Below are 18,699 nucleotides of genomic sequence, written 5' to 3'. Positions count from 1 at the left end.
GGTGCCTTGTGTGAAAATTCTATGAGAAACAGTGACACACTGTGAATGACCTAAAATCATAAATCCCATATTGGTCTTTCACAGTCAGGCCAACCCATCATGCACTGTGCAAGTAGGCTAATAGTAGGTCTACTATTGAAATAGATAAATGAGGCTGTCAACTGAGTGTGTGAAAAACAACCAAATTCACAGGTTTCAGATTACTATTATTTTGTGTCAGGTTTTACACTTTTCCACAACAATGCTTCAACCACATCAAGAGACCACTTTTGAGGTGTTGTTACCCTTTAATGCAAGTGTGCAGGCACCTTGCACCTGTTGTTTGGTTAGCAGTGTTTCTGTAGCACATGAGATGGAGTTTGCAAAACAAATGGCCACTGGATTGATGCAAATAATCATGATATCATTCTGCCAGGTAGGAATAGGCTACTTTGTAGCTAGTTAACATTTAATAGAGAAGGTTTTGGGGAAAGCCTTTCCATCTACCAGAAGACGGTTAGGCCTATCATTAGCATTGTTATATTTTTCCTGTTCCTTCATTGTTTGAAAGCTGGACGTTTTACTTCATATTATGAGGCATGTCTTACCTGGCCTACAGCCAAAATCGCACCATAGAAACTTGGAGGCAATTACAGTTCCTTCAGAAAGTAGTCACACCCCTTGACGTTTTCCACATTTTGTTGTGTTACAGCCTGAATTTAAAATAGTTTAAATTGAGATTTTGTGTCACTGGCCTACAAACAATACCCAATAATGTGTTTGGAAGGTGGCCCATGTACTCCCCCTTCACAAAGGTGGTGACCCTTGTGACCTAAATAATTATCAGCCTATTTCTAATCCTTGATTAATTCTCAGTTAAGATCTTTCTTATCTTTGAAATGTATTCTAAATGCACATCAGTCGGGTTTTAGATCAGGTCATAGCACTATATCTGCTGCAACCCTAGTTATAAATGATGTGGTTAACTATGGATAAAAGGCAACATTGTGCTGCCCTCTTCATTGACCTGTCAAAGGCTTTCGATACTGTTGATCACGCACTGCTAATTCAGAGGCTTTCCTTAATTGGCCTAGACCAGGCTGCATGTAACTGGTTTAAAAATTACTTGACAATAGAACTCATTGTATATCTACTGATGGTGTTAAATCAGGTTTCCTGGATATTACGAAAGGTGTCCCACAGGGGTCGATTCCAGGTCCTGTACTTTTTACTGTTTACATTAACAATATCGGCTTGTCTGTAAAAAAAAATTAACCTGCACTTGTATGCCGATGATACTGTTGTGTAGGCTATTGCCCCCACTGTTAACCAGGCTCTATCTGAACTACAGTCTGCCTTCATTGTATTACAGAAAAACTTTATTGACCTGAAATGAGTGCTGAATGCAGGTAAAACTAAGTACAGTGAGGGAAAAAAGTATTTGATCCCCTGCTGATTTTGTACGTTTGCCCACTGACAAAGACATGATCAGTCTATAATTTTAAAGGTAGGTTTATTTGAACAGTGAGAGACATAATAACAACACAAAAATCGAGAAAAATGCATGTCAAAAATGTTATAAATTGATTTCCATTTTAATGAGGGAAATATGTATTTGACCCCTCTGCAAAACATGACTTAGTGCTTGGTGGCAAAACCCTTGTTGGCAATCACAGAGGTCAGACGTTTCTTGTAGTTGGCCACCAGGTTTGCACACATCTCAGGAGGGATTTTGTCCCACTCCTCTTTGCAGATCTTCTCGAAGTCATTAAGGTTTCGAGGCTGACGTTTGGCAACTCGAACATTCAGCTCCCTCCACAGATTTTCTATGGGATTAAGGTCTGGATACTGGCTAGGCCACTCCAGGACCTTAATGTGCTTCTTCTTGAGCCACTCCTTTGTTGCCTTGGCCGTGTGTTTTTGGTCATTGTCATGCTGGATTACCCATCCACGACCCATTTTCAATGCCCTGGCTGAGGGAAGGAGGTTCTCACCCAAGATTTGACGGTACATGGCCCTGTCCATCGTCCCTTTGATGCGGTGAAGTTGTCCTGTCCCCTTAGCAGAAAAACACCCCCAAAGCATAATGTTTCCACCTCCATGTTTGACGGTGGGGATGGTGTTCTTGGGGTCATAGACAGCATTCCTCCTCCTCCAAACACGGCGAGTTGAGTTGATGGCAAAGAGCTCGATTTTGGTCTCATCTGACCACAACACTTTCACCCAGTTCTCCTCTGAATCATTCAGATGTTCATTGGCAAACTTCAGATGGGCCTGTATATGTGCTTTCTTGAGCAGGGGGACCTTGCGGGCGCTGCAGGATTTCAGTCCTTCACGGCGTAGTCTGTTACCAATTGTTTTCTTGGTGACTATGGTCCCAGCTGCCTTGAGATCATTGACAAGATCCTCCCGTGTAGTTCTGGGCTGATTCCTCACCGTTCTCATGATCATTGCAACTCCACGAGGTGAGATCTTGCATGGAGACCCAGGCCGAGGGAGATTGACAGTTATTTTGTGTTTCTTCCATTTGCGAATAATCGCACCAACTGTTGTCACCTTCTCACCAAACTGCTTGGCAATGGTCTTGTAGCCCATTCCAATCTTGTGTAGGTCTATAATCTTGTCCCTGACATCCTTGGAGAGCTCTTTGGTCGGCCATGGTGGAGAGTTTGGAATCTGATTGATTGATTGCTTCTGTGGACAGGTGTCTTTTATACAGGTAACAAGCTGAGATTAGGAGCACTCCCTTTAAGAGTGTGCTCCTAATCTCAGCTCGTTACCTGTATAAAAGACACCTGGGAGCCAGAAATCTTTCTGATTGAGAGGGGGTCAAATACTTATTTCCCTCATTAAAATACAAATGAATTTATAACATTTTTGACATGCATTTTTCTGGATTTTGTTGTTGTTATTCTGTCTCTCACTGTTCAAATAAACCTACCATTAAAATTATAGACTGATCATGTCTTTGTCAGTGGGCAAACGTACAAAATCAGCAGGAGATGAAATACTTTTTTCCCCTCACTGTATATGTTGTTCTCTAGAGTGCATAAAAATAACTCTGATGATTTAAGCATATGTACTTTGGTTGGTGTCCATATTGATTGTGTCCATGTTTACAAATATCTGGGCATCTGGATAGATGAAAATCTGTCTTTTAAAAAGCATATTGAGGAGTTAGTTAAGAAGCTGAGAATAAAAATGGGCTTCTTCTATAGAAATAGATCCTACCTAGGGCTGTGGCAGTCACAAAATTTAGTCAGCCGGTGATGTCAAGCAAATAACTGTCGGTCTCACAGCAATTGACCATTCATTAACATAAACACATTTAGCATCTCCTGGCTTCCACGCATAGCCTACAAGCCACTGATGCAGACTTTTGGAACATCTACATTTTAAAAAGTCGAATAAATTATTTATTTTAGACAGGTCTAAAGAAGCATGATATGAAGAAAATGTAGTCTATTTCAGAAGAACATAATAGCATACTCTGAGCTGGCTATGCCCAATGGCTTTGGGCTACACTAGTTCATTTAGTAGACAAGATTTATCCAGAGCGACTTACAGTTTTAGTGAGTGCATACATTTTTTCATACTGGCCCCCCGTGGGAATAGAACCCACAACCCTGGCGTTGCAAGCGCCATGCTCTACCAACTGAGCTACACGGGGGGCTTTTAAAATGATAAAAACTTGGATTAGCAAACACAACGTGCCATTGGAACACAGGACTGACGGTTGCTGATAATGAGCCTCTGTACGCCTATGTAGATATTCCATAAACAAATCAGCCGTTTCCAGCTACAATAGCCATTTACAACATTAACAATGTCTACACTGTATTACTGATCAATTTGATGTTATTTTAATGGACAAAAAAATTGATTTTCTTTCGAAAACAAGGACATTTCTAAGTGACCCCAAACTTTTGAACGGTAGTGTATGTGTGAAATTTGTTTTGATTTAGAATGGACCGTTATCATGCACCCGTCTCTAAAAATACATGTCATCTATGCACTTAAATAGAGATTGGAGGACGCTTTTCCCGTGGTTCATTTTCATGCCAGCCTGGTAGGCTATACTCCTGTTGTAAAGATAAGCAATGTGCTTAATATTAGGAAAGTTGATAAATAAATATAGTAGGCCTAGCCTATAGAAAGCTGATGGGATCCTCCTCTTTTTAGTAGAGGCCATCACTCTGTTTTCTCGCGCAATTGCATAACCTATAGAAATGTTGTGCAACATGAGCTCATGGGCTCTCATGAAGTGTTTTTCGATTTTCGATCACATTTGCATTGATGTCAGAGTGATTAGCGGGACAGTAGAGTGCTGAGTACCAGGCAGTTGGCAAGTTTGGTAGGCTACTAATGACCATCAGAGCTTGGAAAAGCCTAATTAACGTGACTAAACGGTCATGTGGAATTTGACTGCCTTCATGACTTGTGACCGCCGGTGTGGCGGTAATACGGTCATCGCAACAGCCCTAGTCCTACCTCTCGCTAAATAGTAGAAAGCAGATTTAGGAATGTCGACGTTCCCATCGGTCCTAGACTATGGTGACATCATCTATATGAACGCAGCTGCCACTTCATTAAAGCTGTTAGATGCAGTTTATCATAGCCCACTGTGCTTTATTAAGGGCGACAATTTTCGTACTCATCACTGCATTCTCTACCAGAAAGTTGGTTGGCCCTCTTTGATGTCACGTAGTTTAATAGTTTTAGACAATTTACCACACCAGGTCTCAGGGATGGCGAACTCTGGAAATTCCTTTGGTCTCTACTGAGTTAGGTAAATCAGCTTTTAGTTTTCTTCCACCTTATTTGTGGAACAATCTTCAGAATGTTCTTAAAGTTGATGTTCCGGTGCCTCTAGGGCAATTCAGAAAGCTGATTGAGGACCTTATTACTGATAAATGTGTTTGTTTTTTATGACAGTGTTTTTCTTTCTGCTTGCATTTTGTATTTATATTTTGATGTGTGTATTTTCTGTAATGTACAGTATGTAATTCAGGGCTCATCTGAATTATGTTTTTACAAATTAATTAAAAATGAAAAGCTGAAATGTCTTGAGTCCATAAGTATTCAACCCGTTAAAGGAAAGCCTAAATAAGTTCAGGAGTAAAAATGTGCTTAACAAGTCACATAGGTTGCATGGACTCACTCTATGTCCAATAATAATGTTTAACATTATTTTTGAATGACTACCTCATCTCTGTACCCCACACATACAATTATCTGTAAGGTCCCTCAGTCGAACAGTGAATTGCAAACACAGAGTCAACCACAAAGACCAGGGAGGTTTTCCAATGCCTCGCAAAGAAGGGCACCTATTAGTAGATGAGTTTCAAAAAAAGCAGACATTGAATATCCCTTTGAGCATGGTGAAGATATTAATTACACTTTGGGTGATGTATCAATACACCCAGTCACTACAAAGATACAGGCGTCCTTCCTAACTCTGTTGCCGGAGAGGAATGAAACCACTCAGGGATTTCAACATGAGGCCAATGGTGACATTCATTTTAATGGCTGTGATAGGAGAAAACTGAGGATGGATCAACAACATTGTAGTTACTCCACAATACTAACCTAAATGACAGAGTGAAAAGAAGGAACCCTGTACAGAATATAAATATTCCAAAACATATATCCTGTTTGCAATAAGGCCCTAAAGTAAAACAAAAACAAAAAGTGGCAAAGCAATTACTTTATGTCCTGACTACAAGGCATTATGTTTGGGGCAAATCCAACACAACGAATCACTGAGTACCACTCTTCCTATTTTCAAGCATGGTGGTGGCTGCATCATGTTATGGGTATGCTTGTCATCAGCAAGGACTAGGGAGTTTAGGCAAAATCCTAGAGGAAAAGCTGGTTCAGTCTGCTTTCCAACAGATACTAGGAGACAAATTCACCTTTCAGCAGGACAATAACCTTAAACACATGGACAAATCTACACTGGAGTTGCTTACCAAGACAACATTGAATGTTCCTGAGTGGCCTAGTTAAAATTTTGACTTAAAATCAGCTTGTAAATCTATGGAAAATGGCTGTCTAGCAATAAATTGACAGAATTGACAGAGCCTAAATTTTTCTTTAAAGAGTAATGTGCAAATATTGTACAATCCAGGTGTGCAAAGCTCTTAGAGACTTACCCAGACTCACAGCTGTAATCGCTGCCATAGGTGATTCTAACATGTATTGACTAAGGGGTATGAATACTTATGTAAATTAGATATTTCTGTATTTCATTTTCAATATATTTGCAAACATTTCTAAAAACAAGTTTTCACTTATAGGGTATTGTGTGTAGATGGGTGAGAATGATTATTTTTGTAATCCATTTTGCATTCAGGCTGTAACACAACAAAATGTGGAATAATTGAAGGGGTATGAATACTTTCTGAAGGCACTGTATTTTATAAAGAAAGACTTATGCGTTCCTGTTCTATTGTTTTTCTTTCAACTTTCTTTCATTGTCTAGCAACCAAAGGCATTATCCTAGTCATATTAGCAACCCATGATAGTTGTTGAATCTTTAAATCTCCCCTCTTTCTACATTTCTAACAGATATTTCTATCTCTGTCCATAAAACTGTGCGCATTTTAGAATGGTGGTTTTCCAAAGATTTTGGAACATTCGTGCATAGGCCTATTGACATGTGCACATTGCTGCGCTAAAAATGTGAGCTAAACATTCTGATCTGTTCCATCAGCCGTATTAATTGATACTGCGTATACCTCCACTATACTACTTTGATATGCATCATGGGGATTAAGAAGTGAGTATACGGCGTATACTCTCCACTACACCACTGACCCACCCTGAATTCAATTCAACCGATGGCAGGTACAAAACAAAAACCTCTGATTATGTAAAGTAGGGTCTAGTCTACAACATATGCGAATATGAAAAAAATCAGAGTTGACGCGTTTCTAGATAATTGACGTTAAAAAAAGGTTTTTAAAAATACTTTTAATTCAAAAACGTTTTTTTTTATGAAATTATAAACTAGTTTGACAACCTGCTTGTAAGCTTTTAAATGATATGGTGAATTTACCATATGTCTCTATCAATCACTGATCCCATTCAAGTTAGTCTATTGATTACTGGATCAAAGATCGAGAGTAAATGACTAATAGCGATACAGTAGCTACTAGCTACTCAGAATCACCCTCAAAAACATTTAATCTAATTTTTCCATTAAACTTTATAATGACTCACTAATGTGATGTGTGGTTCCAGATAATGGCCACTGTGCAATGTTGCAGTGGGAGTCAGGGTAGGATTTTAATATAGGAAATGTGATTTGAAAAGGCTCAGATTTCAACAGCTATATCATTAAAATCACATTTCCCAAGAACAGCACTCTCTTATCTTCTTAACACTCAGCCGTGTCCTGTGCAGTGTGCAGGCGTTAGTGCTCACATGACCTTCAACATCAACCACTGTTAGAAGACTGCAGTGCGTTTGACAACCCGTTTACTTCTAGGCCTCTGATTGGCTGCAGGGAAGAGCGAGGCTGATGAGTGTCCTGCAGTAGCATCAGTGGTGTCAATCATTGTCAGTGAAGTCATTAAAAATGAGTTTATGGAGTGACAGGAGGACATACTTAACTCTACTCTCTCACCCATAGAAAATAATATAATAATTACGCTCACATGCCTTTTGCCATTGATAAAAGGGTAGAGGTGAGAATCCATTGGTAGTTTTAGTTACGGTCATTAGACGCTCTTATTAATTCAATAACGACTTCAACTCTAAAGTAGGCATCAAATCTGTACTTCTGACATATTAGAACACATAGCCATATTCTTTATTTGCTGATGTGGAAATCATGTCTTTATTCCTGCCTGGTGGAGGAGGAATGTCGCTTGCAATGCCTGAGCAAAGACATGTTACAAGGAGCAGGGCCGGATTACCGAACAGGCACGCAGGGCATGTGCCCAGGGGCCCGCTACCTCCAGGGGACCTTATTTTGTGTGGAGAGAGATAAGCCTTGCTTTCTGTGGCTGTACCACTGTGTGGAAGTCATGTGACATTCATATGACCCAGCTTTCATGTACTTTAGACACGCTCAATTACACTGGAGGGTTGTGAACAGCACAAAGAAAATATGGAAATAATTTACATTGAGAAATGGTACATCGAGCTACTATGAGTTAGCCTGGTCACTGCGTTCACCATTCTGTTATAGAACGATGAGTGGCCTGGCTCATATACTAAAGTCAAATACCTTTTTAAGGAAGTTAGTATCAGATACCCTAGTATCATGTTGCCAAAAGCACAAAGGAAGACAGCTGGTTGCCCATTCTATGGCAACGTGAACATGATCGCACAACCTGCCCATATCACAACATGAGAAGACACAGCAAATGCATCCACATGCAAGATGACACCAACATTTCATTGGAGACCCTTCAGTAGATCGCATATAAAGATCAAGACAGGAGAGCTGTACCACTTACAACTGAAATGTGTCATATCTCAACTAATCTCCTCTGTTGTCAAATCTGTTTCTCTTCTGTCTTATTGTAGCTGGGGACTGTAATAAAGCAAATCTGAGGAATACACTACCAAAGTTATCAAGACATCGCCTGCGCTACTTGCTCATCGAGAACTCTTGACCACTGCTACTCCCCCTTCCAGGACGGCTACAAAGCCCTCCCCCGCCCTCCCTTTGGCAAATCAGATCTTGCCTCCATTCTGCTCCTCCCTTCTTATAGGCAGGAACTTAAACAGGAAGTTCACGTGATAAGGACTGTCCAACGTTGATCTGACCAATCGGAATCTATGCTTCAAGGTTGTTTTTATCATGCTGACTGGGATATGTTCCGGGTTGCCTCTGAGAATAACATTGACGTATGCACTGACTCTGTGACTGAGTTCATCAGGAAGTGCATAGGGGATGACTGGGAACATGGATGAGTCCAGCTATGCCCTCTGTAAGGCAATCAAACAGGCAAAATGTCAGTACAGAGACGAAGTGGAGTCGCAATTCAATCACGGATTATAAAAGGAAAACCACCCACGTTGTGGACACCGACGCCTTGCTCCCGGACAAGCTAAACACCCTCTTCGCCCGCTTCGAGGAAAACACAGTGCCGCCAACGCAGGCCACTGCCGCTCACAAGGACTGTCAGCTCTCGTTCTCTCTGGCCGACGTGAGTAATACATTTAAGTGTGTTAACCCCCGCAAGACTGCTGTCCCAGACAGCTTCCCTAGCCGCATCCTCAGAGCATGTGCAGACCAGGTGGCTGGAGTGTTTATGGACATATAACATTTCTCCACTTGCTTCAAGATGTCCACCATTGTTCCTGTACCCAAGAAAACAAAGGTAAATGAACTAAATGACTACCGGCCCATAGCACTCACTTCTGTCATCATGAAGTGCTTTGAGAGGCTAGTTAAGGATCATATCACCTTACCCGATAACCCTAGACCCACTACAATTTGCATGATGCAATCGCCATCGCACTGCACACTGCCCTATCCCATCTGGACAAGAGGAATACCTATGTAATAATGCTGTTCATCGACTACAGCTCAGCCTTCAACACCATAGTGCCTTCCAAGCTCATCACTAGGCTCGGGGCCCTGGGTCTGAACCCCTCCCTGTGCAACTGGATCCTGGACTTCCTGATGGGCCGCCCCGCAGGTGGTGAAGGTAGGCAACAACACCTCCGCTACACTGATCCTCAACACGGGGCCCCACAAGGGTGCATGCTCAGCCCCCTCCTGTACTCCCTGTTTACCCATGACTGCGTTGCCCCACACGTCTCCAACTCATTACCAACAACGATGAGACAGCATACAGAGAGGAGGTGAGGGCCCTGGAAGAGTGGTGCCAGGAAAATAACCTCTCCCTCAGCGTCAACAAACTTAAGGAGCTGATCATGGACTTCAGGAGACAGCATAGAGAGCATGCCCCCATCCACATCGACCACAGTGGATCGGGTCAAAAGCTTCAAGTTTCTTGGCGTGCCCATCACTGACAACCAGAAATGGTCCATCCACACAGACAGTGTGGTGAAGAAGGACCTCAGCCACCCCAGCCATGGTCTGTTCACTCAATACCATCTAGAAGGCAGAGGCAGTACAGGTGTATCAAAGCTGGGACCGAAAGACTGATAAACTGCTTCTATTTCCAGGCCATCAGACTGTTAAACAGTCACCACTAGCCGGCCTCCGCCCAGTACCCTGCCCTGAACTTTAGTCAACGTTACTAGCCGGCTACCACCCAGTACTCAACCCTGCACCTTAGAGACTGTTGCCCTATGTACATAGTCATTGAACACTGATCACTTTAATAATGTTTACATCATGTTTTACCCACTACTGCTGTACACACCTTTTCTATTCATATACTGCCCATAATGTCTATACACACCATCATATACATATATATTTATATTCAGACTCTGACATTTCGTTGTAATATTTCTATATTTCTTAATTCCTTTCTTTATATTTTGTGGATTTGTATGTATTGTTTTGTATTGTCCGGTGTTACTGCACTGTTAGAGCTAGGAACATTAGCATTTTGCTACACCCGCGATAAAGTCTGCTAATTATGTGTACGCGACCAATCAAATTTGATTTGATTTGTCATTGTTGTCATGGGCAACAGTCCCCTATTTGACAACTGTATAACCACTAAAGCACACCAACTATTGTACTTTACTACTTTCCCTACCTGCTAACTCAGTAGAGGTCAGACAAACATACCAATAACACTGCACTGACAGTCACTGAGGTGAAAGCTCAGCGTAACTTAATTGACATGTTTAGGGTTCTCCTCACATGACACAGGCAGACTCAAAACAGACATGCCACAAGTTCAATCACTTCCATTGCAGTCCTCAGCCACAATGATCACATCACTCACATGAATAAACCCTCCCTTCGCTGTAAAGTGATACGACACTTCTCTCGCATCTCATTTGACATATGTAACCAGATCAGACAACCATGACTGCTTATGAGTCATATGATGGATGCTAGCCGATCCTAATCGGGGGTATGAGAGTGATGTCGATCAATGCTAATGCAGTTGGATTCAATACACACCCTATAGCTTCTTAGTCCACAATGTGTTTAAAATAGGAGGCCTAGTCTGTTATCACACCTCCCGAGTGGCGCAGTGGTCTAAGGCACTGCATCGCCACTAGAGATCCTGGTTCGAATCCAGGCTCTGTCGTAGCCGGCCGCGACCGGGAGACCCATGGGGCGGCGCACAATTGGCCCAGCGTCGTCCAGGGTAGGGGAGGGAATGGCCGGCAGGGATGTAGCTCAGTTGGTAGAGCATGGCGTTTGCAACGCCAGGGTTGTGGGTTCGATTCCCACGGGGGAAAATAACAAAATAATGTATGCACTCACTAACTGTAAGTCGCTCTGGATAAGAGCGTCTGCTAAATGACTAAAATGTAAATGTCTCATTTCCATGTCTTTGGGTTGTGTATTGAACAGGAGAGCACTGGTTTCAAATGTCACCATCTCATAAATATGTTATCAGGTTATTAGAGAGGCTGTGTAGAGGTAAAATCTTGACTCCCATCTCACAGTGAGTACTTGGCATATCCTAAGAATGTTTATGGCGATGTTGAATAACAACATGAAAAATAGTTGAATGGATTTACTCCAATATTGGACACAAGGAGAAACTAATTCAAAGAGGATGCTGAATGTCATCCTCGCTTTCTTGTGGGTTATATGTTCTGGAAAACACCCTCATGACAGTTAAGCATCACATTAGCCTGCATATTGGACAGCTATTTTAAATGCATAAGAGGTTTTTTTTAGGAGCGCAACAGACTACATTAGACATGGTGATGTTTGGAATTGGAATGACTCAGCAGTTTAGAGTGCACAAATCCAAAGCCAGCATACTAAAGCTCTTGCATATAGGACATTGTTCACACACATGGACATGCACACACACATTTTCTAAAAAAAACACCAGTTTAGAGTGCAGCAGCAATTCATAAGCAGCACTTATAGGTCCAAGCCCTAGCCCTTGGGGCAAAGAGCAGACCCTATGCTGAAACTAGTATCACATGACATGGGGGAGGGGGGCTGGGGTATTATTGAATGAAACAACATGCAGGCCTAATGGAGGGGGCCTCTGGGGCCTTGTATAGGAAGGTCTCAATGGACCTGCCTGCTGCTACTGGGAGCTGGAGGGCATTACTAGGAAACTAGAAACAGCACATATGCTGCTTGTCATCCAAACACATTAGAGCCAAGATGGCAGTCAGCAACGAGGCTCATAAACATCCTATGATTCAAAACACTGTCCACACCTGGTTCTCCCAATCAAACAGAGTTGCATAATCTTACCCATCAGTGTTGCTTTTGGCTAGTGGAAAGTCCAATTGTACATTCAGACAGTTTGTTTATTACTAATTTAGGTGAGAAAGATAAGTGATTAAATGTTGCTATTATTGACAATGAGAGACTAAAAACAGAGCCACGCACACCTTCCACCGGACCGTGAAACACCCAGCTCAACTGTCAGATAGAAGTGATAAGCAGTGCTAAAGATAGCTGTAATGATAGGCCCCATAGTGAGAGTGTGGAGACAGAGAAACGGATCAGACTACCGTCAAAGTCAAATCAACCCCCACATCACAACCAGCTCTACTGAAACATATAATTTCAGAGTGGGGTTTGTGGGCCACTCTGGCATTCATTTTTTACTAGTACTAGAAGGTGAAACACACACACAGTCTTCTATTGAGCACTGCTACCCAAATCCTCTCCTGGGTCAGACATTCAATTATTATAGTAATGTTATAACAAATTGCTAAACCACAATACAATTAAAAACAACAGACATGAGATTACATTGCCAGGCCACTCTTGCAATAAAGGTGTTGAGATCAACATTAAACCAAGCTGTTAAATACTCAGTTATCCAATGCTCACTCACCTTACAAATAGCAGGTTAGTTGTAAATTCAAGTCCCTGAGATCCAAGTAAAGTCTTGACTCTCAGTGACACAGTGCAGTGACTAAACACTGCTGCATGTAACCTTTATGGCGGTGTGGTCTAGTAATGACATCTTATCTGCTCAACTAGACAGTTTTTCAGGGACACCACCATTGCTGGGTATGACCGGTTTGTTCTGCTTTCACACACTGGCCATGACATATTGTGTGTGTATCAGAAATACACGCACATATATACACAGACACAGACACGACCCGAGGATACCCTGATACTACGAGTTGTGGGGGTCCTCCGTGGGCAGACCCTCAGTGGAGACATTCAGCTGTTGTGGGGTAGTGTGGTCGTAAACACAAAGTAGCCAACGCAGCAGGCTGGGGCCTACACAGACAGGTGCCAGGGGAACACACACAGAGATATGTGGAAGAGGAGGAGAAAGCCTCCATCAGAGCACCAAGGAATGTCCAGCTCACTTACACTATGGAGTGTCAAAACTGTCAATGCATACAATCACAGTCAGAGGAATGCCACTTGTTATGTACATTTGGGGTGATGGTACAGGGAGTTTAGCACTGTCTGGGTTATCTATTTCACTTGGCAGACAGTATCACGTGTCATTGATTGACAATAAATGGTCTTGGTGGATTATGTATTGGGATCATGTGTATTAAAGATGCAGTCAGGGAACTTAAGCACAACAAATTCGTAACATATTGTGAGAATTGGATTCATAACATACAGTATCATCCTAATTTTTATTTAAAAAATTACATATCATACAAAATGGATGACGTAGTACACAAAAACAGGGATCCGTTTTGGCTTGTGAGCGCCACTATCAAAACTACTGGCTGAAATTATACAAAAGATCTGGAGTGTCACATTAAGTGCCCTCTAGTACAAATGTGAACAAAAAATATGAATAATAATACATCAATGAACAGTTCATTAATTCCCATGGTTATTTTTATAACACTATTACATAAATGTCTAAGCATAACATAACCATTCATGGTACAGTAACATCCACAGGGTTATAACGTTGCATAAAACAGTGTGTCTTCTGCGTGGCTGGAGAGCAGTAGGGAAAGAGAGCGATTGTACTATTGGCCTTAGGATGCTCGGTTGATGCATGCAGGGCCGTCGGAAAACGTGTGAGGAGGCGGCATTTGCCACAGCATTTTTCGATTATGTGTGGCAGCGCCACACCACTATTGATTTAGTTTAACAAAATATATTGATGCAAACATTAAAAAGTTGTTTTTAGACCGATTTGCCTCATGATTTGTCAACTCAACACAATTTCTCTGTCCTTCACAACGGGGTGTTGCTTCAGGCTCTTTGCATGTCTTGGTCAATCAGATTCACAAAAATCGCAGGTCGTGCAGGCACAACGCACAAAGCTCAAGGCGCGCTCTCCACTTTCCTCCAGTATTTATTTAGCAAGCGTGATAACACATCACTCCCGACAGATATAAGCAAAAACTCTTCCATAAATGTAGCAGCCTATACATCTAAACAATAGAGATCTGACATGCTGTATGGCATGGAAATGAGATTATTTTTCAGTCTGATCAACTGTAGGCTACTGTCAATAGCAGCTGTATAGTCTAGCCTAGTATGCGCCCTGTCCCTCTGGCTAGGGTATACGAAGCCGTAACGCTGTGTATTTATAGTCCATTTGCTTGTGAGAAAATGTGAATAGGATCACATTTGGTCTAAATTCAAACTTGGGCTGACTAGGCTACCTAGACTTTTTCAATCCAAAATCATTAACTGGAATTAATCAATAAACACAATAGCTGACAGACTCAACCCTGTGAGTTTTATTGTCCAATCATGTTGCTTTCTCTATGTATAGAAAAAACCCATTTTTTAAATATAATTAATATGAACAAGTACAAGGTTGCTGCAGTTTGACAGGGTTTTTCCAAGAGTTTTTTTAAACCATGTGACCTGATTTGAAAAACTTTGGTCCCATCATAACCCATGTTAAACCTAGCCCATATTAAACCTTTTTAAAACAGATGAATCACATCATATCATATAAGGTCTGGAGTTTTACCTGGTTAGGTTACCAGATCAGGAAAATCTACGGGCCCCAGAATTGTTTTTCTGCTACTAGGGCTGTAGTGGTCATGAAATTGTCAGCTGGGGATTGTCATGCAAATAACTACCGGTCTCATGGTAATTGACCAGAAATTAACATAAAAACATTTAGCATCTCCTGGCTTCCATGAATAGCCATGAGCTCTGCTCTGTTTCTTGCGCAGGCTGCACACCAGTGGAGGCTCCTCAGAGGAGGAAAGGGAGGACCATCCTTCTCAGTGAATTTCATAAAAATAAAAAGTGAAACATTAAAAAAGTTATGCTTTTTAGATAAAACTATACTAAATATATTCATGTCACCAAATAATTGATTAAAAGACACTGTTTTGTAATGAAGGTCAACAGTAGCCTCAGTAGCACTCTGTAGGGTAGCACCATGGTGTAGTCGGATGACAGCTAGCTTCTGTCCTCCTCTGAGTACATTTACTTCAATACAAAACCTAGGAGTCTCATGGTTCTCACCCCCTTCCATAGACCTACACAGTAATTATGACAACTTCTGGAGGACGTCCTCCAACCTATCAGAGCTCTTGCAGCATGAACTGACATGTTGTCCACCCAATCAAAGGATCAGAGAATGAATCTAGTTCTGAAAGCATAAGCTACAACTAGCTAGCACTGCAGTGCATAAAATGTGGTGAGTAGTTGACTCAAAGAGAGAGAAATACAATAGTTGAACAGTTTTGAACAAAATGACTTCTTCCTAAATTAAGGAGAAGCAAGAGAGAGAGAGAGAATTTGGTTGTATTTTTTTTTTTTACTTTCACTTAGCTAGCCAATTCAGCTAGCTAGTTTAGCCTACTCAAACATAGAGGGATGCTATGTTAGCTAGCTGGCTGTGGCTATCCAACACTGGAACATTTCCAAGTCAAGGTAAGCTTTTGGTTTTATTAATTTATTGCCACAGGGGTCCACCTGAGTAACTGCTAAACTGCTTATGCAGCTAGCAAGTTTAGCCTACTCAAACACCCAGCTCAAACAGAGAGTGATGCTATGTTAGCTAGCTGGCTATGGCTATCCAACACTGGAACTCTTCCAAGTCAAGGTAAGCTTTTGGTTTTATTAATTTATTACCACAGGGGCCCGCCGGTGTAACTGCTAAACAGTTTTCTTACTGTACACTGTACTGCAAGATTGTAGCGGGTTTACTAATGCGTTAGTTCTAGTAGTTCTAGTTGACTATGACGTGACAACGATGTAGGCTGCGTGTAGCTGTTAGCGGTCATGATATGAAGGTTTGGCTTAGAACGTTTTTTGCCTGGTCACAGATAGCTGATGTGTTGTGCACTGAAGTCCACAAGCGAAGGAAAAAGGTGAAAGGAGGAGAACGCGTAGATAGTTGCGAGAAGGAATTATATAAACAACGAGCAAAGTGATTGTGATGTTTTTATGTGGCTGCTATGAAAGTGAACTCTTTGCGTGTGATCAACGAAAAACATTTCTTAAATGGAAGCAAACGGAACAAAATGGGGATAAACATACCTGAATTTGTCCAATAGAAACTCTCATTTGCAACTGTTGGACTAAGGCGGTATTGAATGTGTTACTGTCTGTCACCTTGGTTACTCAAAATTCTCTCGACCTGTGCACCTACATTGTAAACTTTCATTCATAGGCTAGGTTGTAGCAACCTCATGATGGGTACAGGGAAAATTTGAGTATCATGTAGTAGCCTAAACCTATTGATGTTACATTTGAGCTCTGTGAATGGAATATGAATGACAGTCATCCAATATGCTGTAATAGAAATAAGGCATTACTCATCAATAAAATAATCACCCTCCCTCATCTTTGTTTTTTTGTTGTTGTACTTTTTGGCTGAAAGCCGTGGTATGTACCAAGGGTATGACAAAACATTATTTTTACTGTTCTAATTACATTGGCAACCAGTTTATAAGAGCAATAAGACACCTAGGGGGTTTGTGGTATATGGCCAATATACCACGGCTAAGGGCTGAATCCAGGCACTTCGCGTTGGTGGTGCTTAAGAACAGCCCTTAGCCATGGTATATTGGCCATATACCACACCCCCTCAGGCCTTATTGCTTAAATAATAATAATATGCCATTTAGCAGACGCTTTTATCCAAAGCGACTTACAGTCATGCGTGCATTGATTTTTGTGTATGGGTGGTCCCGGGGATCGAACCCACTACCTTGGCGTTACAAGCGCCGTGCTCTACCAGCTGAGCTACAGAGGACCACATATTATACCAATGACTAAACACAACAGTGATGAAAGATAGAGAACAGCCATATGAGCCATTGCAATGAGTCAAGTTTTGATACTATACCCATTCTAGAAAATATCATGTAAAACAATTTACAAGTAATCCATGTATTGTACTTTATATTCCTTACTCTTCTACTGAAGGACTCAAAGGATTACCCTGAGTAATGACTTCTGTTATTGACATGTTATCGTGGTTATCATGTTAATATTGTATGTTTATATACGGTATCTCCTCTTTCCCTATAACAGGTGACATGCGCTCAGAATACCATGGACTAAGAAAATTACTACAGAGTAGTAGATTTTGGTACATTTTAAATTAGCATAGTGATATAAACTTTTTAAAAGTGAAATGGACTCTTACCTGGAAGAACAAAATTATGAAGTTGTTCAGTCAGATTTACTAGGGTCCACGGTCCAACGAAGGCAAGTGTCAGATGAAGGCAGTGGCTGTCCTGAAATTGAAGTTATCCTCTTGGAATCACCATCGCCAAGTTTGTTTATATAAGAACAGTTTTCTTTAGAATGTGAACAAAAAAAATGGCAGAAAGAGGATTATACCGCCTTTTCTCACTAAAGCATACAAAGCTATTCTGGTTGTTCAAGAAAACATTCTCTTGAGTCTTGACGTTGAAATGTGGTTACAATTGTAATTGTAATATGCCTAATGTAAAGAATCTTGGAAATACCCCCAGTTTGCGCTGTAATCTCGTTTCCAGACACTTCCGCTTTATATGCGCAATAGCCTGGGGACGAGGTTAGTTGCACTTTAGCCATGATAAACGCAAACTACAGCATTATCTTGTCAACACCGATACAATCTAACGATAACGTCGAATGATGTTCGGAAGCAACAGTCATACAGAGAAACAATGTATCAACGTGCCCGTGCCGTCAAATAATTTAAACGTCCATCAGAAAACATCTATTTTTTTCGAATAAAACTAAATCTTACGTTACAGTTCAGCGGAATCTCAAAGGAGATTAGACGCATGATGCTTTATCATTCCAACATCCTCTTCTACTCGATGGGCGGAGCGTTCAGACGTCACCTGGAACTCAATAGAGTCCCACGGTGGAGGTGTCATAATATCATAAAACCTAGCAGTCAAACGGTTCCAATCGTTTTTCCACCATTCATTTTTCCCATAGGAGATTTTAGAAACACTTCAAAAAAAGGTCTGTGTTTCGTGTAGGCTTACCCTAGCGTGATGTTTTGATAACCATGTAAATCTCTCTCAGACAAGGTGACTTTTATCAATATATTCAGCTCTATTTACTCTCAGATTCGAAAAGGCTCATTAGCATCAAAGTAGACATGCAAAACTACAAATCCCTGCAAGCTCCTGCACATCATCTCTAGCTGACACCTTTGCTAACAGGTATTGTGTCAATTTAAAACTTGCACAAGACAGTTCACAGAATTGTCC

At 41.3% G+C, this 18,699-nt stretch overlaps 1 protein-coding gene across 2 annotated transcripts in view; it reads right to left on the bottom strand.

The window, feature by feature from the left end:
* Positions 1 to 18,271, bottom strand: part of LOC121553780 (serine-rich coiled-coil domain-containing protein 2) — an 84,171-nt gene extending 65,900 nt beyond the window's left edge. For both annotated transcript variants that reach the window (XM_041867166.1, XM_041867167.1), the window contains exon 1: positions 17,634 to 18,271. The gene's annotated coding sequence lies outside the window, so the exon portion shown is untranslated. The remainder of the gene's footprint in view (positions 1 to 17,633) is intronic.
* Positions 18,272 to 18,699: the final 428 nt, after the last annotated feature.

The sequence above is a fragment of the Coregonus clupeaformis genome, chromosome 37 (genome assembly GCF_020615455.1).
Source record: "Coregonus clupeaformis isolate EN_2021a chromosome 37, ASM2061545v1, whole genome shotgun sequence".
Classification (NCBI taxonomy): domain Eukaryota; kingdom Metazoa; phylum Chordata; class Actinopteri; order Salmoniformes; family Salmonidae; genus Coregonus; species Coregonus clupeaformis.
Note: the sequence above shows the minus strand (reverse complement) of the source record. Positions and strands in the feature narration are given on the sequence as shown.